The sequence below is a fragment of the Manacus vitellinus genome, unplaced genomic scaffold, assembly GCF_001715985.3.
Source record: "Manacus vitellinus isolate BGI_N305 unplaced genomic scaffold, ASM171598v3 scaffold_1_pilon, whole genome shotgun sequence".
Taxonomy (NCBI): domain Eukaryota; kingdom Metazoa; phylum Chordata; class Aves; order Passeriformes; family Pipridae; genus Manacus; species Manacus vitellinus.
Genome location: NW_021939396.1, coordinates 3,634,017 through 3,661,413, shown reverse-complemented (window position 1 = coordinate 3,661,413; position 27,397 = coordinate 3,634,017). Strand labels below are relative to the sequence as shown.

Here is a 27,397-nt window from a genome sequence, read left to right as displayed (position 1 = left end):
TGTCGTCATTTCATTGAACAAAGCAAAAGACAGGATCATCCTAAATGATGCATCCTCAGCTTGTGTCAAGAGCACAGCAGTGAAAGGACTGCAATACCAATGAAGTCTAAAATGTAGTCAAGTAAGCTAAAGAAATAAGCAGAAGATGGCACGATAGTTATCAATGGACTTGAACTATGAAGTCAAGAATAAAGAACAGAAACATAAAATATGCTGACATACCAACTATATCTGTTCCTGACTAATCTCTGCTCCCCTGCCATTCACATAAGGCACCATCTGATCCTTCAAGTTTCTGCATGCATGATGAGCTCTTGGCTACAGCCTGGGCTGGTGCAGCCAAGTCTTTGTGATTCCACCTGGGCAGGACAGAATGCAAGTTATCACTTCCGACTGGCACAGTTTCCTATGCCCAGAGTGACCCTGCATGACAACTATATGCCTCATTACACCAGCCAAGAAATTAATGTACATCACCAGCCCAGTACAGTTTACTGCCCTGTCAGTCGAAGCTTAAATTCAGTTACCAAAATTCAGAACAGCTGACGAGTTTTTTGGATTTTTTTTTTTTAAGAGCAACATTTAGCAAACAATAAAATGTAACTGTTTTGGCTAAGAACTGTAGATATCTTTTGTTATTTTGTACTCAATGTCCATCACAGAAAATCATTTGTTCATCTCACCTCCCTGCTAAAAAACTGCCTTTCTGAAGCTATGCTCTTTTGGAGCATGGTCAATCACTTTGTAAAGCATGAGGCCCCCTTTCCCCAACAAACTTGAGTGTGCAATCCTTTACTGCACAAAGGAGCACCAGAAAGCAAAGCCAACTAACTCAGCCTGCACTGAAGGACAGGACCAAGCAAAACAGCTCTTGGCATTTTTAAAGTAGGCTGTAGAATGTGAGTTTTGCTCGGTTTTTAAGTAGGTATTGAAGATACTTAAAGACACACTTCAGAGAGACACTTCACTATCAGATGCTGCTGATCGAGCCTAAGGGAATAATTTTGTTCAGCATTTACCCACAGTAATAACTGGTCTTTATGTTGAACAATATAAACAAAAATATGATCTAGTAAAACAACAGCAGAGTGAACTGGTTTTAAAAATGAGAAAGTAAAGCACAGCCACCAGCTTGCTCCCTTTACTTGGGCAGGGTGAGGGAGTCCTTGATGCACTTCAGGTGTCCACACCAGACGGCCACTATTTCCTACACCAGTTTGTTCAGAGCTTGCTTTGAGACACAAATAACCTGCCAAAGCTGCTAAAAAACACCAATGCAAAGAGCAGAAATGCCAAAGGACACGTGTGCTCTGCCTCTCCGTCCTCTCCATCGTCAGATCACCTTCACTAAGCAAAAGCGATTAAGTACTGGGGTTAATTTGGACCTACAAATTAGCTGCTTCCAAACACAGAATTATTAAGGTTAGAAAAAACCTCATTGGGGTTTAAGGTTAGAAAAAAGATCATTGAGTCCAAACATCAGCCTAACAGTGCCATGTTCACCACTAAACCATGTCCCTAAGCACAACAGCCACACAAACCAGACAAATTTTCCAGATTCTTTCTGATTTCACTAACATTTGGGGTCTTTTTCTTCCATTTTTTGTAAAACTGGTTACCTAATAGGTTAGAACATGGGGGGGGGGAGTGGTGAGAGAGAGAAGTAAAAGCACAGAAAGCCTCATTCCACAGGAATCGGTCAAAACCACAAATAAATGCAGGGAATAACAACTGAATTCATAATACAGCTGTGCAAGAAATGGATTCTGCCCTCAGCTGAGATGACTGCCCAAAGACTTGATATTAAATGAAATCCTTTCTCACATAAATCATGTCAGCAAACACATGCTCCTTTCAAAATATATTTGGAGAGGAAATGGTTAATTTCGTTTTATTCCTTGAATGTCCAAATTAAGACATTTCTACTAAATAAGCAATCCTTTTCTGTATTGATTTCAGGGATTATCATGACCATTAGCTTGATGCACAGTTCATCCAGTTCTTCAAATTCAACATTATCAAGGTTAGATTAAAAAAAAAATCCATATGTAGACTTTCTTGAATTTTTACAGTATTAAGGAAGGGAAAATGGTTCTCTCTTTTTTCCCCATGACAGGCATTTTATTTCCCTTGTGTGTTTTCAGAATACATATACTGTGACCTTTGTTTTCTTCCAAAGCTAATGAAAGCTTTAGCTTAATTTGTGAAAAAACCCAGGATCATAGAATCAAATTATCTTAGAATGGTTTGAGATAGAAAAGACTTTAAAGATCACCCAGTTCCCTGCCATGGGCAGGGACACCTTCCACTAGACCAGGTTGCCCAGAGCCCCATCCAACCTCACCTTGGACACTTCCAGGGATGGGGCAGCCACAGCTTCTCTGGGCAACCTGTGTCAGAACCTGAGATCACTTCAGTTTTTAGTTATGGGGTATTTAAATAACAGCACTTCAGATAATTCAGGGAACTTTGTAATTTCATGGGACACATTTCTGCAGTGAAATATCCTCCCCACCGGCTTTCCAAGCTGGTGGTTTCTCTTTGTTAGGCCTGCATTTGACATTTATGAAGATTTGGTAATGTGTTCAACTCTACCACACTTCGCTCAATGTTCATTAATTTGGAAGTTTTTGACATGCATGGGAGATCACCACTAAGGGTCAGGTTACCCACTACATTCTGCTGTGCTACCTGCTGCTGTAATTAAGCAAAACCTCAATTTCTTCTCAGCAATGCTTGTTTTGCAGTGTTTGCTGGGCAGCTGAGACTCCAGAGCTCCCACACCTGCTCATTCTCTGCCTACACCTCTGATACACCCAAGGCGATTTTGAACTCTGTTCTTCTCGTGAGAGAAGTAAAACCCAAACTACCAAAACAACTTCATACAAATACACATACAGAGTGTGAAAGCAGATAAAGTTCAGGGTCTCACCCATGGAGGGAGAAGACCGAGCATTGCTACGAGTGCCAGTTAGAAACAGCACACCTGAGGTTCTCATTAAATCTCCCATCTCAGTTCACACTTCTCATCATCTCGGCAATCTCTTCACTCTTCAGGGGTGAAACATCCAAATTTCAATGGGAAGAAGATCTACAGAGTAAACACGGGATGGAAGCAGGGCAAAGAGAGGAAAATCTCTAATAGAAGGCAAGTGGGAATGAGAGGATAGTCAATTTAGAGATATACAACACTGTGTACCAGGTATACTGCCAGAAAAACAAACAATGATAGCAGCCCTTGTCAAATATACTAATTATTTCTGGTACAAAACAGCCCAAATCACAAATGACTGGAAACTAAACTACAGAAACCAGGTACAGGAATCATCTTCTGGTCATGACTGCCAGTTCCTTCAGATAACAAGGACTGAAAATTTCAGAATACTAGAATAATTTCCAGGGAGTCAGACTGATGCCTGTGGCTTCAGATACAGAATATATTCATAGCAGGAAGGGTGGAAGGGCAGAGCACAGGTGACAGTCTAAGGCTGACTTTTTTCCCTGCAGCACAAATATTTAGAGCTGCTACCCAGAATGCCTCGACCCAGAAAAACATTTTTATTGTGTGGCTTGATTTACTCTGAATCCAAATACATTTTCTGTTGCTACACTATAAAAGTGAATACTAAGAATACAACATTGCTGCAAGATAATCGTGCGAGAACTGCATGTACTGTTTACCTTGTGTATATACACTGTCTGTGTGTGTCACACAGCATCACGATGACATATAGTTTTCCATTTCATTCTGGGAGTATCAAATATTTAAAGCATGGTCAGCCCTTCCGTCCCAACTCCATCAGAGATTTCCCAAGAGACGGACTTTCCCCTCCTCTTACCGGTTCTTTCATGATCCCTTCGCTGAAGAAGCCTCCCAGTCATCAACAATAGCCTTTCTAAAGGATATAAAATCTCCTGTTTGCAGAAATGCCAGGGTGCAGGGAGCATTTTACAGTGCGACGCCCTTGCTTTGAGAGTGATGTGCTGAGATGAAACACTTCACCTGTGTTTAGACAATGCTCCTCTTATTTAATCACAGTCATGCAGAGCCGCACATGCCACAGCAGCGTGAAACGCATCAAACCCTTACTCCCTATTTCTAACTATGACAGTATGTTTACCATGAAGCTGTGTCAGGGGAGGTTTAGGTTGGATCCTAGGAAAAGGTTCTTTAGCCAGAGAGTGGTCGGGCACTGGAACAGGCTCTCCAGGGCAGTGGTCACAGCACCAAACCTGACAGAGTTCAAGAAGTGTTTCAACAATGCTCTCAGGCACACAGTGTGACTCTTGGGGTTGTCCTGTGCATGGCCAGGAGTTGAACTCAATTTTCAGAAGTTGGGATCTGCCATCAGATCATTAGTCTTATTTACCGTCTTCTCAGGCTATTGCCAAAGAAATTAATGCCAAAATTCATACATTTTAGAAGAACTTTTACTGGAAACGGGTTCGGGAGCAATTTAAACACTTCAAACTACTGCATAAACTATAACACAAATTCTGGCTTTCCCTTCGTACTGAGAAAGTTCTGCCTCTATAATAAGAGCCAGGGCATAAACCATGGGGACATGATGAGTTTCAAGGCTTGGACGCAATGTGTGGAGAACAGCTCGATGCCTATGCAGAAAAGACACCATTGTTTTCTCTTGGGAGTTCCCCTCTGTCCACAGGGGAGTTAAAGCAAAACCTGTTCACTTCATTCAGTGACTGCTATAAAATGGTGATTGTGGACCACATAAAGACGTCCCTGGATAAATTCTGAGCAGAAAGTCTCACTCCTCTGGGCATTTAAGGACCTTGGTTTGGGTTCTTGACTCTAACGTGCAAAAATATTTTTTAGTTTTTTAATAAAATTCAAACGAAAAATGAAAAGGCTTTGGTTTAATTTTTAAGGATCCAGATAACTTGCCTGATGTTCTGAAGTACTGAGCATCCAGAGAGTTCCAAAATGCTGTTTGGTACTGTGTTGGTCATAATTTCTACATGAAATCAGAAGAACTGGATGAGGTTGGGTTTTGGGTGGGTTTTGATTAAATCCCTGGGCAACTTCACCGTAAAAAATATTTTTATCAATCATAATTTAGCATTGAAATATCTATAACACTGATTTACATGAATCTATTAGTAAACCTAAAAACCTCAAGGCTACCAGTGGAGTCCTTATGATTAACACACTACTGTCACATTTTTGAAATTTAAAGTTGGTTTGGGGCTTACTTACATACCTGAAAATTATTCAGGCAAAACCAAGTAGCACAATAAGATCAATATTCAAACCAAAAAAGACCCAAACAAACCAAAACACCAAACCACCAATAAAAATGTACATGATTGCCAAAAGAATATTAAACAGCCTGTAGAAATGGAGGCTCCAGGGAAAGTTGCCACCTACAAATTGCTGTATTTAAGATTAGCTGATACACAAAAATTACTGAAAACTTGCTCAAAAAAAAAGGATATTTTAAATGGATTTAACTATTCACGTGAACACTGTGTTTTCAAAAGCACCAGCTTATGTAGGAGTACACATGAGCAATATGGCAATTTGACAGCTGGACTCCGCGATCTTAAGGGTCTTTTCCAACCTAAATGATTCCATGATGTTGTGATTGGTAGCGTGCAGCTATGGCACTGCTTCTCAGCTGCCCAAAAAACAGGACCAAAATAGTCCTCAGCACCACCACTTGCCAAAGTCTAGCAAAGACAGAGACACGACTCTTACACTGGTTCTATGTAATTGTCCTCTTAACAAAGGTAATAAACCCTGTCAGAGGGAAGAAAGAGGCCATTTCATATGTCCAGAAGATCTGGAAGGATATCAAAGCTCTTCTGCTCCTTACTTGGTACCCTGGGTCTCAAGGCTTGTCCCACATTTAAAACACTAATTTCAAGACTCTGCAGATAGCACGGATAGTCGTTTTTAAGATGTACCAACAAGCTGTGTTCAGTCCTTAATTTTTGGCACTGATGTGAAGTTTCCATTTGGTAACGCATCTGCAGTGCTGGGGAGGTGTTTGAAAGGTGGAAGAGAGGGTAGTTTCCCTCCTCCAGCATATGCTGTGATTACTTGGTGATTTCAATACACATTCCAAACACCAGCTGTGGTCAGTGGGACCTTCTGTTCCATGGTGTGCTGAGTTTCTGTTGTATTGCTGCGGCTCATAAAAATCACAGAATCACAGAATGGTTTGGGTTGGAAGGGATCTTAAAGACCATCTAATTCAACACCTCCCACTAGAACAGGTTGCTCCAAGCCCCATCCAACATGGCCTTGAACACTGCCAGGGATGGGGCATCCACAGCTTCTCTGGGGAACTGGTGCCAGTGCCTCACCACCTTCACAGGACAGAATTTCTCCTTAACATCTAATCTAAATCTCTCCTTTTCTAGTTTGAAGCCAGTCCCCCTTTGTACTATCACAACATGGCCTTGTCAGAAGTCCCTCTCCAGCTCTCCCTGGAGCCCACTCTTCCCAGGTTGAACATCCCCAGCTTCGTGGCCCACGCCACAAAATGCAACTGAGTTCTGTGGAGGAACATTGTTGACAGGTGGAATTCTTGTTCAGATATGCAGATTTTTGCAAAGCATGTATTTTATATCATCCACTGCACCTATGGAACTTCTGGGTGTGAAACAGACCTACAGATACTTCTTTCTAACATTAAGTATTCTGTATGGTCTTAACAGGCTAACTACAAGTGAACAGCATAGCAGTTATACACTAGAAAAAATAGGTTAACTTTTAGAATTCCTTAGGCCCAGTCTGCTTTACATGCTTTTGCTTCACTTTGTTGTGGGTTTTTTTTCCTGGAAATACTGGTAGAAACTTTATTCTGTTTCCCTTTGTACTAAATACTGCAGATAAATAGCCTGAGAACAAATAAGAAAAGAAAAGAAATAATTCATCCTGTGATCCTGGATTCTGCTGACACCAAACCTTTTCTAAGAATATGCATTTCCTACTCACAGTTCTGTTAATTCCTGCAGCACTCTTATGTTTTGTTCATTAACTTCCTTTTAGCACCACTGTAGATTATTTCTAGGGAGTCAGAAAAAAAAAATGCAAATGGAGCAGAAAAGAGAGCAAGGACTATGGAAGTTTGTTAGTTTAACATGAAGCTCCAGGAGCAATAACATTTTCAAACAAATGCAACACAAAATCCTCCCACACTGCAGTGTAACAATCAATTTGTTTGCCCAGAAAACTTCTAAAGCTCTCATAAGGGAAGAAAAAAGTAAGACAGACAACTGAACAATATTGGGAGATGGAAATCCTCAGCAAAAACTCCCTAAAGCAAACTGCAGGCAAAAAAAGAAAGCTTCCAATGAAAAGACCACATATTCATTAAAAAAAGTAAGTAGCAGTAACACTGACCCCTTTTGCATGAGTTTGCATGCAGGAAATGCTCAAAATAAACTGCCAAATTTGGGTTTTTTTGCAAAACTCAAAAAGAAGAGTTTCAGTGAAAAACTGGAAAGCTGTAGGAACTTGGAATGCTCCAATAGCACCTTCCTTCAGAAGCAATCAACTCAATCTCATCCCCAATGCATTATCTGCACAGTAGAACTATGAATAAGACAATACTTCTGTGCCATTTTCACAGCAAGAATAAATGAGAACATAGACACATTCGAGAGAAAGAGGGAGAGGACTTTACAGACACTCAGAAATACATTACAAATAAAGCCATCACGAGTGAACACACCAACTCTAATACTGCAACCCGTGCCCTTGTTTCCCTTAAATAAAGCTCACTGCAAAGACGTATTTCATCGTAAATTCTACAGGTTTAAAACAGATAGCTTCCCCGAAAAAGAGATCTTTAATAAAGACAGATGCTCTGCCGATGCATCAGTGCTTGTTCATTTTTCTTCCTTCTAATTAAAAGACCATTCTAACTCCTGGTTGGATTTTCTCCCATCCAAATGCAGTGTATTCCAGAGGGCTGCAATAACATGACTTTGCACACGCATCCAAACAGGATCTCACATCTGCCTAACGGGAACTTCGCCTCGGATTCCAATTTACTCCATAATGGATTACATGGCACAGATTCATTCAGCTGATTTCCATAATGACAACAGTAGCTGAAAAGAAGTACTTGCCTACTAAATTGAAATGTGGCATCAATATTAAGGTAAACATTCAAGTCTGTTGAATACTTCATTGGCAGCCACACTATTTTAGCTTCAAAATAAATTTTCCCCAATAGCAGCTTTTATTTTATTTCAAATCCATCAGCTCTTCTGGCTGCTAATTCCCAGAGCTGCCCCTTCAAGTTTTTAATCTTATCTTCCTGGTGTGAAAGTGCTGTAGACCAGCACTTTTAAACACAATAATGCAACAGTTTTTGAAAGCTATATAAATCCTGTGAAAGACTATCCTATTAATTCCCTTTCTTATTACCAATTTTTCTCTTTTATTTACAGGGCTTAGGGACTTGAAAATTCAGTTACTCCGAGGGAAGGAAGAACTTCAATTTCACTGCGACCTCCCCTCTGGCTCTTGACATTTTCAGAAACCTGTTGGACAATAACATTCAGGTCAGTCCAGACATGGAAATTATGCTAAGCCTAAACTAGATCAATTCTGGTTTGCAGCTCTCAGATAATGACTTTGTGCTAAAGGCGCTTTACAGATACACCAGCAAACAAGATATCTATCTTCAGAGTCTCAGACTGGTATTACTAAGAAAACCCTGGTTGGAAAACGGGATGGAAAACTGATTAAAGTGCACCAGAGGGTAGAGAAGCAACTGGTTATTTTATTCTGCTTAAAAAGACCAACATCTTTTTTGCCAGGTAGGGAAGAAATTATCCTGTGAGCTCTAAATAGACAACTCTCCTGGTTTAGATGCAAACATCTGCAAGTAAGAGACACAGAGGAACTGAAAACAAATATTTATTAGATAATTAACAGAGTGCAAGCCTAATGTTTTATGGGACTTTTGTTTTTTAAACATTAATTCTCTGAGGAGGAAAAGGATTAAGATGATGCCACATGCCACTAATGAGCCACTGCTGAAACGTTTTATTTATCTGCTGCTCTGAGTTAGGAGGACTGACCTTAGCTATCTGGAAGCTATGAATATTAAAGATAAGCTAAAAAACTTGTCTCTGAGGCAGCAACTTCTTGCTAATAATGTAACCTTTTGCACCACTCTAATCTGGGCCATAAAACTCCACCAGCCATCTGGATCAGGATTTCCCTAGACCAGACTCCTTTTCCCTCTAGTGGTGCAGAGGCAGCTGGAAATGCTCTAAGAAAAGAAGATTTGCATCTCTCCAAGCCCCCTTAAAAGAGATGTCACACACAAAAAACTCTGTGCTTGCCTACTCAAGACAAAAAACTGATTTTGCTAGAATAGGTGATCTTAAAAATACTAACATCAGCATGGCCAACTTACAACACCGAATGACCTCCACCAGCTCACCCAACCTCTTGGATCCCCCTTTGAGCCCATGTCTCCATCTCATGCATCTCCCTGAGTTTGGGCATCGATGGCATTCAGTGCCTTTGTGACTACCTAGACACTTCTGAAATTTCACAGGCTCAAAAGTTTCTTGCCTGCCACCCATCCAAAAATAAACCTTCAAAGATATGAGTACCCTTGAGCTGTGCTCAATTCTTCCTTGTCACACATTTGGTTTGCTGAGAGAATTAATTGGCTTTGTGGAACATGAAGAAACAGAAATGGCAATATGTACCTCAATTAGACTCTATTTTTAAAATAATTTTTAAACTTCACAAATGATGAGACTTTAAGGACTTTAACGAGTTTGCTTGATTCACTTTGATCAAACAAGTTTAGGGACTCATTATCCCATACATACAGCTGTTTAACAATATTAAAATATACCATCAAGTCAATCTTTCTGTAAGTGACTTCCCATCACACAGCAAGCAGATCTAAAAAGCCCTGCCATTTGCAGCTGGCAACCATCATTCTGGTAACACTGTAAGAGGCTTTCTTAATTCCACTGGTGTTTAAATTCATGAGCCAAAACTCATCATAAATTGTCTTTTATGGCTGTCAAGAACTATGATACAGATTCTCTTATTTCACCTTTTGTGACTTACTGGGATCCTCTGAGCGTCTGAGAAGTTTGCTTCACTGAACAGTAGAGTGAGAGTCTTCCATTTCTATATTGGAAAGACACAGCATATGAAGTAACAACCTTAAAGCCTGCAGTCAGAACCCACTGGCTCTTTATAACCAAACTTACATCAGTTCTTAATTATTAGACATTTTTAGCATGGCAGTGATAGAGAGTGAATGCAACAACTCTGAAAGAAAATGCCACCTTCTGCCAGAAAACTGAGGCTGCTTTGCCATGCACTGCCAGTGCCTAAAGGGAATATAAATGGACTGAGGAGGAAACACAAGATGTGTCACTGATAAAATAATCTGGCATCGCAAAAGGACCGGTAGCTACGGCTCCACCAAAAGATCAATAAATGCACAAACAGCAGCCTTTTTAGAAATCATTGCCTTCCCTCCAATATGTGGTGACAAACTCGGTGACAGCATTTACTCCATGCCACCAGCTTCATTAAATAAAGCAGCCTGTCCTCATCCACCCACAAAGCCAACTCCAGAAGTCTATGCAAAATATTGATTTTTCTTGACTACACTCAGGTCAAAGATGCAATGCAATAAAACAGCTTAAGACAACTTTTCCCTTTCCAGCTTGTAATTAGAGCCTTGAAACCCTGTTTCTAGGTCTTGGTTTGGGATCTGTGGTCAATTCACTCTGACCTTAGGCAAGCACATTTCAACACTCATGAGCCTGGTGCTTGTTGTAAAACGAGCACAGTTAACTTCTCTCAGAAGGCTGGGTTTCTGGTTTTGAGACCTCTCGCTCTTTTAAGCTTTAATGACTGAATTTATTCAGTCATTAAATTTATTATTATTTATTATTATTTATTAGAATTTATTATTAGAATTTATTATTATTTATTATGGATTTTAATCCATTCCAGTTCGAATTTGTTAGATCAAACACATCCACTAGTGAAATCATTATATGTGAATCGTTATGCATCTGAGGATCCATGCTGGAGTTGAGTCTCCCTGTATGTTGAGGAAGAAGAAGGGGCTCTCCGGAGACGATTTCCAGAACCCACCCTGCACCAGCAGCAGCAGGAGTTTTACTTGCATTGCCACCCCTGGGGGGACCCACATATTTTCCTGAAAAAGGATGAAGTTTTGAACAGCAGAGAGACAAAGTTAAAAAAGTTAAATCTAGAAAACAAGTAACAGCAACTTCAACTTTTAGTATTAGGTAGGACACAGAAATATTTCTCTGATATTGCAAGGACCAAAATAGGCAGAAAATTTTAGATATATAAATGGTAGTGAGATGTAAGCCCAAAAAAAGGTATTCCTGCTGTCCAAATCAAAAAAACAACGGTAGCCACTTCAGCCCACTGTGATCCACAAAATGTGGTTGGACAGTAAGGGATGAAAAATAAGTCGTAAGCTTATAATTAAATTTTCTCAGCTCTAACTTAAATATTTAATACACAGCAGAGATATCAAAGCTCATTGAGCCAGACCTTCCATATAAGCTTAGAATCATCTTTATGGAACAGACAAAGAGCATGATCATTTTTCTTCCTTGTTGGATTATTTGATCCTTCATAAAATATTTTTTACAGTGAGCACATATAAACAACACTCTTTCTTCAGTCCAGAGTGCAGCTGAGAGCTGAGGTCAGTGCACCCTACAACGGCTTCAGGAAGAACCCTTAATTCACACTCTACACACACAAAAGGAAAAACAATAAAAAAAAAAAATCTTCAGGTTCTGAGAGATATTACTATGAAAACAGTCCGATGTTTTAAGAGGAGTAGAAGCAAAAAAACAAAACCTACTTGGCTCTTCAGCAGAGTCTTATTTAGTCTTTTATTGCTCTGCAAATTTAGATAGTGACCTATAGGGAATTCCTGTGTGATTCCACAATTTGGAGTACAATGCTTTTCATCCTAAAATCATGCTCAGACCAGCCTTGACCACAGAACCAGGGGTTCCTGTCTCCACAGATCAGGATCAAGCAAACCTTAGTAATTCACATTATAAATTCAACCTGTTCTTCCATCTTTCCTCATGTTGTGTCCACTTCAATTTTTTCAGACAAGAACCTGAGTTTCGTGTCATTTCTATCCCAACCCCTTTCTAGGTTAGGAGCTGAACATTGAAGGCATAGCAGTGGGCTTTTATGAAGCGTCAAGAATCCTTAACTACCTTGCCAATAAAAGATTCACAAATTCCCACAAAGTCCTTGAAACACTTGGAGTTTGAGCCTCAGCTTTGAACCAAGGAGAGTTCTCATCTTGTTTCCCATTTCTGAGAGTACAGCCCGTGACAGCAGTGTGCTGACTGTGCTTGCTTAACTCTGTGATTTCAAGGGGATTTACTTTTTTGGGGCACTGAACATCCACCTGCTGAGAGTTAAACAAAACTTCCATCTTTCTTTACTGTTTTGATAATCACACAGCTCTAGAAGGAACCACAGTTTATATGTACTAAAAATATCCAGCCAATCACATGAGGGCAAATGTTTTTTTCCCCTCTCTTCCTTATGGAGTACAGAGGAATAAAGGGACAGCTCTCGAGTCCTAAAGTTGGTGCCGGCTCTATATATTTTTTTCAGTTTTTGGTTTATATTTTCCCAGCAGTACTCTAAGGAGCAGCTGCATCCCAGAAATTGTGAGCATGAGCTACGCAGTCTCAAAACTATTTTGAAGACAGAAGTGCTATTTGAGAGTGAAATATCAAAAACATAGGAATTTACATCTCTAGATCTCATTTTTGCAAGGTAGGACACAAAATGCACATTAGGTTGTTAAACTGTCTCTTCAGACTGTATTTATAGGAGTTGTATGAGTGAAGAGAGTTCCACAGAGGCAGAGAGCTTGATTTCCATGGAAAAACACCTGCTCCTCCAGCCAGCAGAGCAAGGGGCTTACTTGAGCCCTTGTGGAACCTCGTCAGCACTGGTTTTGAGTCAACACTGCCTTATTTCGTACTTCAAGCCAACTCCACCATCCAAGAAGTGACAGGAGTCCAATATACAGACATATATCATAGAATCACAGAGTGATATAGTTGGAAAGCAACTTTAAAGATCATCTTGTTCCAGCCTCCTGTCATGGGCAGGGACACCTTTCACTAGACCAGGTTGCTCAGAGCCCCATCCAGCCTGTCTTTGAAACCTGCCAAGGATGGGGGGTCCACAATTTCCCTGGGCAACCTGTGCCAGGGCCTCACCACCCTCACAGGAAATAATTTCTTCCTAATACCTAATCTAAACCCGCCCTCGTTCAGTTTAAAGCCATTCCCCTTTGTCCTATCACTTCATGCTCTTGCCCAAAGTCCCTCTCCAGCTCTCTTGGAGCCCCTCTAGGTGCTGGAAGGGGCTCTAAGGTGTCCCCAGAGCCTTCTCTTCTCCAGGCTGAACACCCCCAACTCTCTCAGCCTGTTCCTGGCCCCACATCCAGCTTTAATCTTGTTCCCAGTGCCCAGGCTGGCCCTGTGGTGCTGTACCATGGTCTGCTTCACCTCTGTCTCTCATAGCGTGACTGAATCACAGCAGCAGCAAGAGCACACAGACAAGAACTCCTTCTCTATCTTCAAAGCACAAGTGCTGTCTGAGTGTGGCCCTTTGTACCATGAAAATAGCTCTGAGTGACCCACCAGAAATGGGTTTTTTCCAGCAGTGAGAAGACACAGCTCAATAAGACAACATCTCATTGTAAAGACAGTGCTTTTGGTTTCTCAGCCAGCAGATACCTGACACCCGCATGCTGTGCAAACTCTTTATGTCCTGGTGCAAACAAGACTATTTCAATTTACAAAGGATATGAGATTTAAAATATAGGACTAACAAAAATATTTTTTTAATGTTACATGAGGCAGCTCTCAAAACTGCTCAGAACAGCAAATGGCTACCAGCAAAGAGAAAGTAGAGAGAGAGAAATAAAACTGCATCACCTAATGAAAGAGCAGCTTCTAAGTCTCTCATTTTTGGGTGCTTTCACCATAACTTGTTGCCATGAGCACACTAAGCTCAGAATATTGGTTTTATACTGATATAGGAAAAAACCTGCATAAAGCACTACTTATAATGCAACCCTAATGTATTCAGCTTATTAAAACTGTCCTTTTACTTAGCTTTATTAAATTGCAAGAAAATCAAGAGATCTTAAATACAAACACAGGCTCCAATTTACTAGCAAGCAGGAGAAGGGCAGAAGGAAAAACATGAGCATGCTGAAACCTACATTTTCCTGAAAGCCATCAGGATTTGAAACTTATTACTAAAAAAGAAAGTTACTATTTGATGAAATCAAAAGTAGAAGCTATTGTGTAAAAGGCTGGGATATAGAATCTCTTCAGTATTTGCCTGCACAACGCAGTGGGATTTTGTGAATGCACCCTGGTACACAGCACTGGAGGGATTTTATCACTACCCTCTCTCTTATGGTTTGCTGCATGTTATCATATCCAGTGATTGTAAATGGGTGTTTGAAAGACAAGAAGTCTGGTACATGTGGTGCAAAAACAGACATGAAAAATGAACAAAACAAGAATGTGTGATGGTTCAGGTCAGGCTCTTCTTATCAGTGCAAAGTATCAGCCACAATCATCTTCAAATATTACACAGCTTAACAAAGAGTACTAAGGGACAGCCAGAGGGAGCTGGAAGCAATCCTTCCAACAGGCTGCAGCACCAGGCTGGACTCAGAGGCTGCAGGGACAGTTCAGGCTCAGGACTCAGAGGTGAGCTGGCATCACTCCTGCAATGCCTGCCAGGAGCCTGTACCTTCTCCAGGGGAGCTGGGCACTCCTGCATCTGCAAATCAGTTGGAGACTCCCCTTGTAATAAACAATAATAGTAATAAAGAAAATCCTGACAGCTTTTTGCAACTCTAAACCTGGTCCTGTTTGTGATGAGGGAAATGCAAATGACAACTCACTGACTTTTGGAGGAGGGGGGGAGAAGTAAGTGTTAACATGCAAACACAGCTAAGACTATTAAATGCTTAAAGGTCTTTGTATTGTCACCTGTTACTCAAATGCAAGCTGCCAGAGATGTGGGTCTTGGCTCTCAGCAACTCTTAAACCATTATTTGAAGGAACTGTTAAAATCCAGAGTCTTTGGAAAATCTCCCAGGTTACTAAATTCCAACAAGACCAGGTTTAGGACTTTGTTTTCCTGTTCTCTCATTTATCCTTAGATACTTTGCTGAACCTCAGCGTGTGGTTTCTGAAGAAAGGGTAAAAATAAAAACTTTCTATTGCTCCTTTTCCTATCTTCTGCAGACCGTGAAACATAACTTCACCACTTTAAAATTAGATGTTAAATGTGCAAAGTTTACTACACATCCTTCTTCCACTGTTAATTAACAGCTTAAAATAAAGACATTCATGTTCTGCAACTCTGCTGGAACACAATTATAAAACAAAACGTTGTAGAAAAGCCAAAGTTACTGAGACAGAGTATTACTAAAATGCAGTACCAAGCAGGAAAGCAACCAGCAGTTCCTGTTACCGACATCAACTTGAAGAAAATATCTACTGGGCAACAGAAGCTTAGAAGATATTCTGGGGAGCAATGTGAGGATATCTATTGGAAGGAGAGTAAAAAATAACTGGAAATTGGTAGCAAAATGAGTCAAAGCAAAGGAACAGCTCTCAACAGCATTAAGCCCTTTTACTTTAGTTTAGTCCTATCATACTATAACAGCTACAAAAGGCAGATTGAATATTTAAGAGAGACCTGGAACAGCAGCAGCTTTGCTGTGCCTTTTCCATTTAAAATCATCATGTTTCAAGAAGTGGTTCAAGGATGGAAAAAATCTTATGAGAAGACCTAAAATCTTGAAAAAAAAGGAAAAGAATCAATCTGATCATCCTAATGGACAATGTGAAAACCAACAACTTTCAGGCTGGTATTTCTGCCCAGTATTATTTATCTGCATGAAAGGAAAAGCCATGTCCCTTTCTGTATGCAGCAATCTCAAAAACAAGTTAGCATTCACCAACTTTGGGACATGGTGTTACACTCAAGGATTTGTTAGGGACTAAAGCAACAGTTTAGATCAGAGACAACATCTGGCAGGATGTTGTCTCTGATCCCGGGACTCCACTGCAGCGAAAAGGCTGCCTCAGACAGGGGAAAAGCTGTTGCTACTGAAACCTTGCTGCATCCAAACTTTGCTGCTCAACTTCCAATCTGTCAGCTAATTGGACAATAATCAAAGGTCCAGGGGGAATTTAAATTTAGCAGCATGTTTTGAATAGTAGGACTATTTAAGAAGCAAATCTATTTCCAAAAGGTAATGTACAACACACAGTCAAGTTGTGAAAACAACTCTCACATCCCTGTGTTCTTCCTCTTTCCTAAAAGATGTTCTATTAAAAACATCCTTACTCAGACCTTCTGTCCCATGTTGTTTCCCTCGCCTTTTCCCTAATTCCTAGGCAGGTACTTTTCTTGGAAAAATCTTGTATTTAAAGGAAAGAGCTGAGATATAACATAGGGAGAGACAGGCCCCACTGTCTACCCACAAGTCTACCAAAACTTTACAATTAAGACGTAGTTCCAGTACTTTTGTTTTATTCCACAAGTTTGAAACCTCCTTTACCATACACATGAATGATGAAGAGTAGCTAAGTTGTAACTGCAATTAAAAGGCAAGTGCTGCTTTGGTAATTAATGCTCTACACGTGTGCTGGGCAAAGGAAACCCTCCATGGGAAAGCTTAAGTGTTTCAGTATCACAGAATCACAGAATGATAAAATGGATTGGGTTGGAAGGGACCTTAAAGATCATCTTGTTCCAACCCCCTGCCATGGGCAGGGACACCTTCCACCAGAACTGGTTGCTCAGAGCCCCATCCAACCTGGCCTTGGACACTTCCAGGGATGGGGCAGCCACAGCTTCTCTGGGCAACCTGTGCCAGGGCCTCACCGCCCTCACAGGGAAGAATTTTTCCATAATATCTAATCTAAATCTGTTCTCTGTCAGTTTAAAGTCATTCCCCCTTGTCCTGACACTTCATGCTCTTCTAAGAAGTCCCTCTCCATCTTTCTTGTTGGCTCCCTTCAGGTACTGGAAGGTTGCAATGAGGTCACCCCAAAGCCTTCTCTTCTCCAGACTGAACAATCCCAGTTCTCTCAGCCTTATGGGTTGTTCTTTTTAGCCTTCCCTGATTTGAACACCCAAGTGCAGCAGAGCAAAGGTGATGCTGTTGGGTCCTCCAGCCTGCACAAACTGTAGGACACCATAAGACACCACTGGGCTACTTTAAGACAAATTCAAAGAGAGATTTTTGTTATTTTTTCTGAAAATATTGTGGCATAAAAATAATTTTCTGTTTGGTGTCTTACATAAATTGAATAATAGCAGCTAAATTATTTCTAAACATTTCTAAACAATTAAAACACTCTATTGCCTTTCAAGGGAGGTTTTTTTTTAAATAACTGAGTATTATTAAATGTCTCAACACCTGCTTCTTCTTTTGGATTTTTAGATTTCAAAAGAAAGCTTCTGGTAATGTTTTGTTCACATGTCAAAGAGTTCTATGAGTTGTTTTATAATTAAGCAAAATTTAATACTGGGTAATTAAAGTATTAAGTTGCTGAACACTGAGCTTCTCCCATATCTTATTTTCAAATAAATTGAAATTCTAAATAAATTCTTAATTGAAGAGCAAGCAGCAAAAGAAGCCAAGTTTTACTCAGCACTTACTTTTCCAAAGTTCTGCTAAAACAATGCCAATCAATTCTTAGTCTGATATACTTCCAGTATAAACACTTACAGCTTTCAAATGTTAAAAAGTACACAGAATGATTAAAAACCAGATTACTAAAGCTGAGGTGGAACACAATCCCTTGGTAGATCAATAGTTTCTGGTATTCTGCCTCCATTCTTTTTGTCAACTGCAACTACTCAATCACACACAAATACACCAAATTCTTCCAGAAGACGGATGCACATTTTATATTTTACCTATTTTCATAAGCTTTTGCTTCCGGTAGAAAGATAGAAAGGTAAACCCTGGAAAAAACAGGTAATTCAGTACTCAACATGTCTGTATACATGGAAACCATTGGTTTAGATGTTTTTATTTGAAATGTTGTTTCTCAACTCTGCTGATAAAATCAATAACAGCATGTCACAATTGTGACTGATTTTTTAAAAAAATGAGTAATTCCAGTTTTGTGCATGATTCTTCTACATTTTAGAAGGAAGAGTAAAGAAAAGGAATACTGAAAGTCAAATTGAATAAAAATTGAATAATATTCATAATTGAATATTATGAAAGGTACCTTTTTCGAGAGTGAGCTACTAAACATACAGAAAGCCAAGGAAGAAGTTCTGGTTATTAAAAAAAAATCCAAATATTAAAATTTTGTCTTCTGTACCACCCTAGAATGATGCTGTATCAGCAGTAAATAAAAAAGGAACTAAGAAATTTACAGCCTTCTGCTTGCACAGCTTCAGTTTGACACAAAAATCAAGGTGTGGGCTGAATTTCACTGAATCAGTGAATTTATACTGACATAAAACTGCAATGAGACAGAGCTGAATGGGAACTATATTCCTGCAGGCTCAGCTATTTCACCTTCTCTAATAATTCCTGTAGGCTACTGAGTTGTTGACATAATTTTTCTCACTATTAAGAAATGCTGACAATAAATGTAAATGTATATATATATATATTTCTTGATGATAAAAAATGTAATTTCTCCCCCCTATATCACTCCCTTACATATTTCTGCTACATTGCATTATGACACATCTTGTGCAATTTTTTACTTTTTTTAGAAAGCTCATTTTTCACTGAGATTATACCTCTTCTCAAAATAATAATTATTTTTCTTTTTGCAATGGTAAATCTCCAATATGAATACTGTTAGGGCTTGGGTCCACTGACTTATCTAATTTTATTCACATGATTTTAATCATGTAAACGGTCTCCTTGAAATTTAATACTTTATCGACTGCCCTAGGTGGTGGTGGAGTCACCACCCCTGGAGGTGTTCATGGTCTAGTTGTCCTGGTGGTGTTGGTCAAAGACTGGACCTGATGATCTTGGAGGTCTTTTCCAACCTTAATAGTTCTGTGATTCTGATTCTGTGATACTTATATATAACACATAATGCTGATCAAAGGCATTAATAGCTTCTGTATCAAGTACTGTCTGGAAACATTAAAAGGTGAGCTTTGTTCTTCAGAGTTACAGAGAGGACTAAGAGATAACCCATTCTCTGCAGCACACTCACTATATCACACACTGATGTTGCATCAGAGGAATAACAAAAACCTCATCTTTAGCTTTTCATTATTATTCACTACATGTGCAGGGAATCCAATTGTTTCAGATTCTTTAGGAATTAGACTCAACGTGTTGCAAAAACAGCCCTGAAAAAGCCTCAAGTTAAATTGGTTAAGGTAAATAAAGAAAAGCAAATTACTTAAATTCTTCACCTCTCCACTTCCAGCACAAACACAAGCTAGTAGGTTGTGCCTATTGCCTGCTGTTTTCTCATGATAATCAGTTTCACAGAAATTGGAGATAAAAAAGATTAGCAGACTCTGGCATCCACTCCCTTGAAATATTAACAACTTCTGCATATTCTCCAGTGTTTTCCACCAGAGGAGCAACTTGGGCATGGAGACCACTGCCACAGGTGATTTTTCATGGACCAGCTAGCCCCTTCTTACCAAAGGACTTGTTAAAAACCCTACCTGGGGGTAGGACACAGATCAAGAGTAGGACATGTAAACTGAGTCACCCGCATGTAGGTATGTCCCTGTGCACTTGGTGTTTACAGTCCCATGTGGATGGAGATGAAGCTGCCATAGATACTGGAATGCAGGAGAAGGAGGAGCTGGGCAGCCAGGACAGAACCACTTCTAGGAACTGCTCTACCAGCTCCAGTCTTTTACTCCCTAATATCCAGCTAGGTGTTAATGCTAAACAGTCCTTTTAAGACGCATTATAACACATGTATTATGCATATTGCAACTTTTTACACACATATTATAACAGCATAACCTATCATGTCATGTATTTGACATTTTTCATAACACAGTTTTAGTACATTTTCATGGGCTTCAAAAGTATTTTATTCCTGGCAATTTCAGTATTTTCTGTAGATTGATCACCATCAGACAATAAATTAGGACGGTGCCCATCGAACATATGAAAAGGTCCAACCTATTTGGATTCTGACTTGGGTTATTCTCCTGATGCAAAATGTAATGCTCCTGAAAGTACCCCCTGCATTTCACATTGAGTGCCTGATAAAGCCATTTCACTTCCCACTCTTCCACTTGTATAAGAAGCCACAATTTAATACCTTTGAAGAGCAGCTGACACCTTGTGGAAAACTTAAAAAAAACATTCCATTTTGAAGGAGTTTTCATCATATCGGGTATGAGGTTTTGTTGGCTTATTCAGGATATATAACAACAAAGTACTTGTTCAGGCAACACGTCTTTTAAAGATCCCATCCTCAAAGAGAATAGCAGCTTCTACAGCAACCAGATGTGAAAGCTCAAGTCCAGGATTAGCACATAAATAAAGCAAAGTGTGAAGGTTCTACTATAAAGAACCAGAGAAAAACAGTCTCAACGAAGAAAGTCTAGTGAAAGAGCTATACATAAACACAAAGTTTTGGGAACTTTATCAGCTACCAATTTACCACAAATGTCTTCAGCAGTTATACTGAATATAAAACATCCTCATCCTGTGTGCCACGAAAATGCATAATTCTCAAAGTCTGTTCTTGTTTTACATTTATCTCATGGGTTTTCATACCTCAATATTTTAATGCCTTTCTTTCTGATTCTCCCCTTTTCTTTTTGGCCTAACTAAGCGGAGTCGAATCTCTCTGGAGGTTCCAGTGCCTGAGCAGTGTGTCACATGGAAAAAAGCATATTTGGAGGAAGATCCAACATAAGAAGCATCACTGGGGCTATAGAGATGGATTTATCAGAGGGAATACATGTAAGCTAAAAAGGTCCATGTGCCTGGACAATGAGTTGAGCACCCAGATGTGGATGAGATGATAGCACTGGATGAGATGAGAGCACTGAATGAGATGAGAACAGGGAAGGGTGCTAGAACATTTGCAAGGCAGTCATGGGGTTATACTTTTAAGTAGATATTAAGAAACTAATTAATTGATTAATCAAAACAATTAACTAGATGTCAAATCACCACAGCAGCAAATTTAAACAGTCAATTAATTCATACATTCAAAAGAACAGTAAATAATTAATAAGGAATTAAAGAGTTTGTTAATTATGTGGCAGTAGATTAGTTATGGAGAAAACTAAGTGAGAAGCAATTAATTAATTATGCAGAGAATCAAATGAGCCACGAAATATTTATGTAAAGAATCCCTACAAATGGGCAGTTTAAAAGCAGATGGTGGGAAAATGCTAAGATACATTTAAAAAAAATGTTTAGTAAGTATCAACTGCTGGTAACTGTAGTTAGCTGAGCTATTAAGAAAACCATTTGAAACAAGAATGAAAGGTCAGGTCAGGAATCAATTGACAGAGGAGAATTAGGTTATCAAATAGATTCTGTAGCACAGAGTCATCCAGTCATTGAGCGTTATTGACAGTTCCAAGGGGCAGGTCTGGTTTAGAAACACAGACAAATGCAACAGAAATGAATACTGGAAATAGACCTTTGTCACAGCATTGTATTATCATAACGTCATCACCTACTTTGCCTCTTCCTTTTGCTTACTGCCCTAGTGCTGTACCCTGCATTGTGTTCAGTCTGGACTATAAACTAATTAAGATTCATGCCCTTACATTCATGTGTAAATTGTCGTGCATACAACTGTAGCATCAGACAAAAATAATACTTTGCATGAACATTATCTCCAAAGTTTAACTCCCACAACATGCCTTCATTAAAATTGTAAATGAGCTTGCAGAAGGGATCTGAGAAAAAGGCTCTGTTTACTTTAGTAAAAGGAAGGGAGATTTACATTATGGTATCAATGTAACTAGAATGTAAGTTACACAGATGTGATGCTACAAACTTGTCTGAGCCCTGCCTTCGCATTCAACCACAGATAATACCAGGCCTCGATAAGATACAGTGTAGTGTCTACTCATAAGAGCTGTTTTATTTCAAATGCCTGATTACTCAAATGACTGAGATGAATTTTTAACACTTCAGCTAATGCGAACTTATGGGAAAAAACCCACAGACTATACAGGTTCCATACACTGGAAGTGTTTAAGGCCAGGCTGGATGGGGCTTTGAGCGACCTGGTCTATGGAATCAGAATAGGTAAGGCTGGAAAGGACCACAGTGGGTCACGTAGTCCAACCTTGCTGCTCAAGCAGGGTCTAAACCACACTATGGTTCTATGATGTCTGTGTTATGAAGCAATGCAAATTTTAAAACACAAGACTGGATGTGGTAAGAATTTGCCCACAGTTACTGTTCATGGTGCCAGGGACTACCCCAGAGGAGGGAAGCACAAAGGTTTCCTTAATTTTCAAATCCAAAACGCACTCTGGAGATCTGAGAGTTTGTTTATATAGAGAAATTCAGGGAAATTGTATGAAAAAGAAACAAATGTCAACCTCAGTAGCTGAAATGGATTAAGGCTGGGAATAAATTCAGGCAGCACTGGGTCAAGGCTTCCCAACAGTGGGTGTCTCAGAGTATGGCCACTGCAAGGATGACAGGACAAGGTTTATCTCCTTCCAGGACAGGAAAGACACATGAATGACTTTGAAACAAACTGCTGTTTTTGGGAAGACCCCAAGTGTTTGCAGTAAAGGTGCTGCTCCACTTTCCTTGTGCTCTCCCTAAGAGATATCAGCTGGACTGGCAAAAGATGGAGTGGAATCCTGGCTGGGGTTTTCAGTGTCCTTGGCTTCACTCCCCTAAACAACTGAGTCTACTGCTGTACCTACAGTCAATTCAGAGGGGAAATTTCCTTTCTAGCTTCACTTTTCCATGTAGTCCTTATTACAGAAACAGGTTCTGGAAGTAGTGAGGAAAAACACTCACAATAGTACATCTCAAAGTGGTCTGCACACTGAAAAAAGGCAACAACTGATGCTGTTACTGATGAGATCCAAAATCACCAATGTAATTCACATCCAAAACTGCCTGGGAAAACTCCTTTTTTTTAGAGACAGTCCAATTTTCCATATGCAATGTAAATATTTTTCCCTTTGTCCATCATAGTCCCGCAGCCCAGGAAAGTCCATCTCAACTTGTCTTGGGCTCCACAAAGTTTTGGTTTAGTTTGTTTTAGCTTGTCTAGTTTATCACCTAATTTCCTACTAAACAGTTAGCTAGGCTTAATTTGTTTCACTTATCTTTGTGTTTTATAACCACAGTAAGTAATTGCTTGGGTTAAAGTGAAGCATTTACGAATATGAGTATTTACACAGTAGTTTTTATTACAGTGATATAGCATGGAACAACACAGGCCTGGTATGACAGCAGAGGCCTTTGAAAGCTGGGACATGGTATATGGTGTGGAGGACAAAGGCTATGGTAGGAAAAAGGCCACAGGCTGATGCTGGAGACTCAGAGCCATAAACAATTTACCAAATGCAGACCTGAGAGCGGGAAAAGCACCTTGAGGAATATCAAAGAGATCAAACACATATCCAATGTATGCAGCTAATATATGCAAAATACACCCCATACAGCAAATACAAATACTGTGCAGTGCACAACAATCAAGAAAGAGCAAGGAGGAAAACCCAAAACCAGCCTCAAGTGGCCTGAAGAACTAGAGGATGCCAATAACATGCTGCAACCACTGGCTGCTTCTTCAGGAACATGGGGACCATCAACCTCACAACCCAGAAAGGGAAGAGAAGGATTAGTGTAACAGCAAGGATTCTATTTATACATACATAGAGAATATGTGTGTAACAATTCAAACTATGTTGTTGTTATTATTATTGAGACTAATACCCTTTAAACAAACTGTTAATATTTCAGTCATACCAGCAATTCATTCTGGACTTCATAAATAAGGGCTGCTTTATTTTTGTCCGCAGTGAACATTCATATTGTGCCATTCCCTTGGAAATTCATGCATTCACCTAACTATGACTTCGAATTATGGATAACTGGATCCAAGGTCAGGTTTCACCAGTCTCCACAGAGTGAAAATCAACTGAAAAATGTGAGTGCTCATGCCCCCCACGGAGGGGTTTCCAAGCAGTCTCCAAACTCCCCTTTTCTATCCCTACCTTCCTACATAGAAAGGCAATTCATCAGAAGGAGGTGAATTATTTCTCTTTTTACCTCTTTCCATACAGCAAGATACAGACTTTTGTAATAGAAAAAAGAACTGCTGGTATTTTTCCATGCTTAGGAAATTTCTCCTGCAAGTTTGTGTTCAGAATTTTAAAATAAAGACACCTTTTCAACAAAAACAGCCACCCTCTTCCTCTCACACACACACAGAGCTTCCAAGGAGATGCCATAGCAGCCTGACTTGAGGTCTGAAGCTTCAAAATGAAACACTTCAACAGTTGTGTGAACTTTGGGATTGAAGCACTATTTATTAAAGAAACATTTAGTGGCCAGAAACAACTCAAAGCTTCGCAAATCTGTACAGAGCAAAAGTGAAACAAATAAATGGTGACAATAAACCACCATATTAACCTCTTTTTGTTTAAAACTGACCTCCCACTCTTATTGTAAGACAAATCTCAACAGAAAGAGACAATTACCATAACTGAAAAGGTAATCGTGCTCCCTTAATAGCTGCAATGAAAACCACTTTTAGAAACAACAGTTTAATCACCCAGATGCATTCTGAAAGTTGATTTGCCAAGACACCCACAGGTTATACACACTGCAGTGAAAAGCAAAATAATTTTTAATTTTCTGACACAAACCAACTATTTAATGATGTCATAAGAATACAATATGGAAACTCATCTTGTTGTTGCATAAAGGCAGCTAGCACCAGAATTGGAAGGCATATTCTTATAAGCTCCCTCTCTCTCAGGACTTATCTCCAGGCACTGTGATTGCCCCTTGCTCTGCAAGATGCTCAGTCGTAAATAAAAAAGAAAATAAAACCAGTAAATGATACTTTAAATAGTATCAGAGATAGAGTAGAATAAGATTCTTGCCAGGTGGGAAAAAGAATAAATCAATATTATTTAACACATTTCTAGATTGCCAACCACCACAGCACACAGAAGCTTACAACAATAAAAATACAATTTCAATACAGTAGCAAGAGCGAGCAGCAACAAAATCGATCAAGAGCTAAGTGAAATGCATGAGGCTTTGGTTCTAGCAGACAAAGTCTGTCCTCCTGGAGCAGACTGTAAAAAAAAACAAGAGTGGGCCCTGGCCAGAAGTCTTAATGGTTACAGCAAAACTAAGGAAAGCAAGGTTACAGCCAAGGTTTAGTATCTGTTGTTAATACTGAGGAGAAAAAATGTTATTAAGTGAAAGAAAAAATAAGTAAATGTAAATGTACTGAATTATGAAGTGAATCAAAGATAACAAGCGATGCAAATACACCAGAGTATTATTTTTCAAAGGCCTCTCTGAATTCATCACAAGACTCCACATTAAGATCTTGAAACACATACAGAAGCCAGGGACAGACACAAGAGACTTTCTTCCAGGAAGTTAAACCTAAAACATTCAATGGCAAAGTCAGTTCCACCAAAGATCTGACTGTTTCACCTCACTCTGCCCAAGGACTTACTTGGAGCAATGAGCATTTCCGATATTCACTAATGAATTTTAAGTGAAGAATTATTTTCTTCCAAGTGTTCATTCATTAGTAAATAAGAAACAAGAAAAAAAGTCATTGAATGCCTTTCCATACAGTGCTTTATCTGACTGGGAAATCATTCTTGTTTTCAGGGTAAATATAGTTTTTACACATACACTGAGTATCCCCCACAAAAAACCACATGTCTACATTGCTGTGACTCTTAGCAGCTCTGAGCATGTGAGAAAAATGGGGAGGCAGCCTTAACCTTCTGATTTAGATAAGGACTGACTAGGTTTTCCCAAATATCTCTGCTAGGAAATGATGTTCAGACAAATTCTGGGGTATTTTTCTAGATAGTTGAGAGACAAGACTGAGCTATAGACTCGACTCGGCTGTCCAGAAATTGGATCTACAGTGCATATGCACATTAACTCCATGGGTAGCAATTCCACAGCACCCGTGGAGCACACAAAAACAACATCCAAATGTGTGCTGATATCCCAGAGAGCCCAGAGCCCTGCGAGTGAACATGCAAATGCTACATGATGTACAAATCCTGGAGAGGAATACACAGACGTGCTATACGTGGGATACACACACTCCAGCTGCTTCCTATCTGCTGCTGCTCTCCTCTCTGGTTCTTGATGGTTGCAGGACAAACAGATCTACCAAAGGGCACAGAGCCACATGGTACAGAGAAATATGGGGGTGCACCAGTATCACCATCAAACAGCCAGTGCAAAGCTGATACCATCAGGAAGAGAAAGGAGAGAGGCACAGGAGGAAGGTTCATAGCCAGGGGAATCTGCAAGTGGAGGTTCACAAACCAGAAAACTGAAACTCAGGCAAAAAGGGTTCCAACCCCACCCTACCCAGTCACAGCAGTGTTTTCATCTAAGTTAAGCTCCTCAGCTCAGTATCTGTTTCACTGGATGAAATGTAATGTTTCCAGCCCTTAAATTAAACCAAAAATTACAAATTTTAGTATTGGGCCTGGCAGTGTGACACCACTCAGGGCAGTGTCATCTTCTCTCAATCCAAAACTTGGCTTTGTAACGTGCAGAAGCAGAACATCTCACTTTCCAGACCTTCAACTGGCCTCATGCCTTTTCCAGTTAGGCAGTCTTTATTAATACAAAGGAACATATGAGCCAAATGCTTTTCCTGCTTTACTAATCACCTTTACTGATATTTGCATGAAACCTGACGATTTTCTGAGTCCATCTGTTCCTGCTGCTCATTTATAATGTGAATGCTTAATTCTGCCTTGTTAGAACTGGCTCATATGGAGGTAATTATGTCAGCAAAAACAAAGGATCATGATTTCTAATGGAGAATGGGAAGCAGAACCTACCAGACTTGCTATTAATGTAACTTCTAATAATCCTTAAATAGAACTGCTTGTACATACAGACCTTTTCAGGATGTATTGACTGCATTAAAAAGTCAAATAAATGTTATTTTAAACTAAATAGCAAATCTTTTTTTTTTAGGAGTAAAAATATTATCTCTTCTAACCTTTCTTGAATGTAACCAGAACAATAAGTAATAAGATTCAAGGTGTTTATAAGACACCAAGCTAGTTTCACCACTACGTGTGGACTTCACAGGAGCCACAGAGACAGTAGAC

At 39.6% G+C, this 27,397-nt stretch overlaps 1 protein-coding gene across 2 annotated transcripts in view; it reads right to left on the bottom strand.

Moving 5' to 3' along the window:
- TRAPPC9 (trafficking protein particle complex 9) overlaps positions 1-27,397 on the bottom strand; it is a 456,935-nt gene that overhangs the window by 159,689 nt on the left and 269,849 nt on the right. The gene's annotated exons all lie outside the window — the stretch shown is intronic.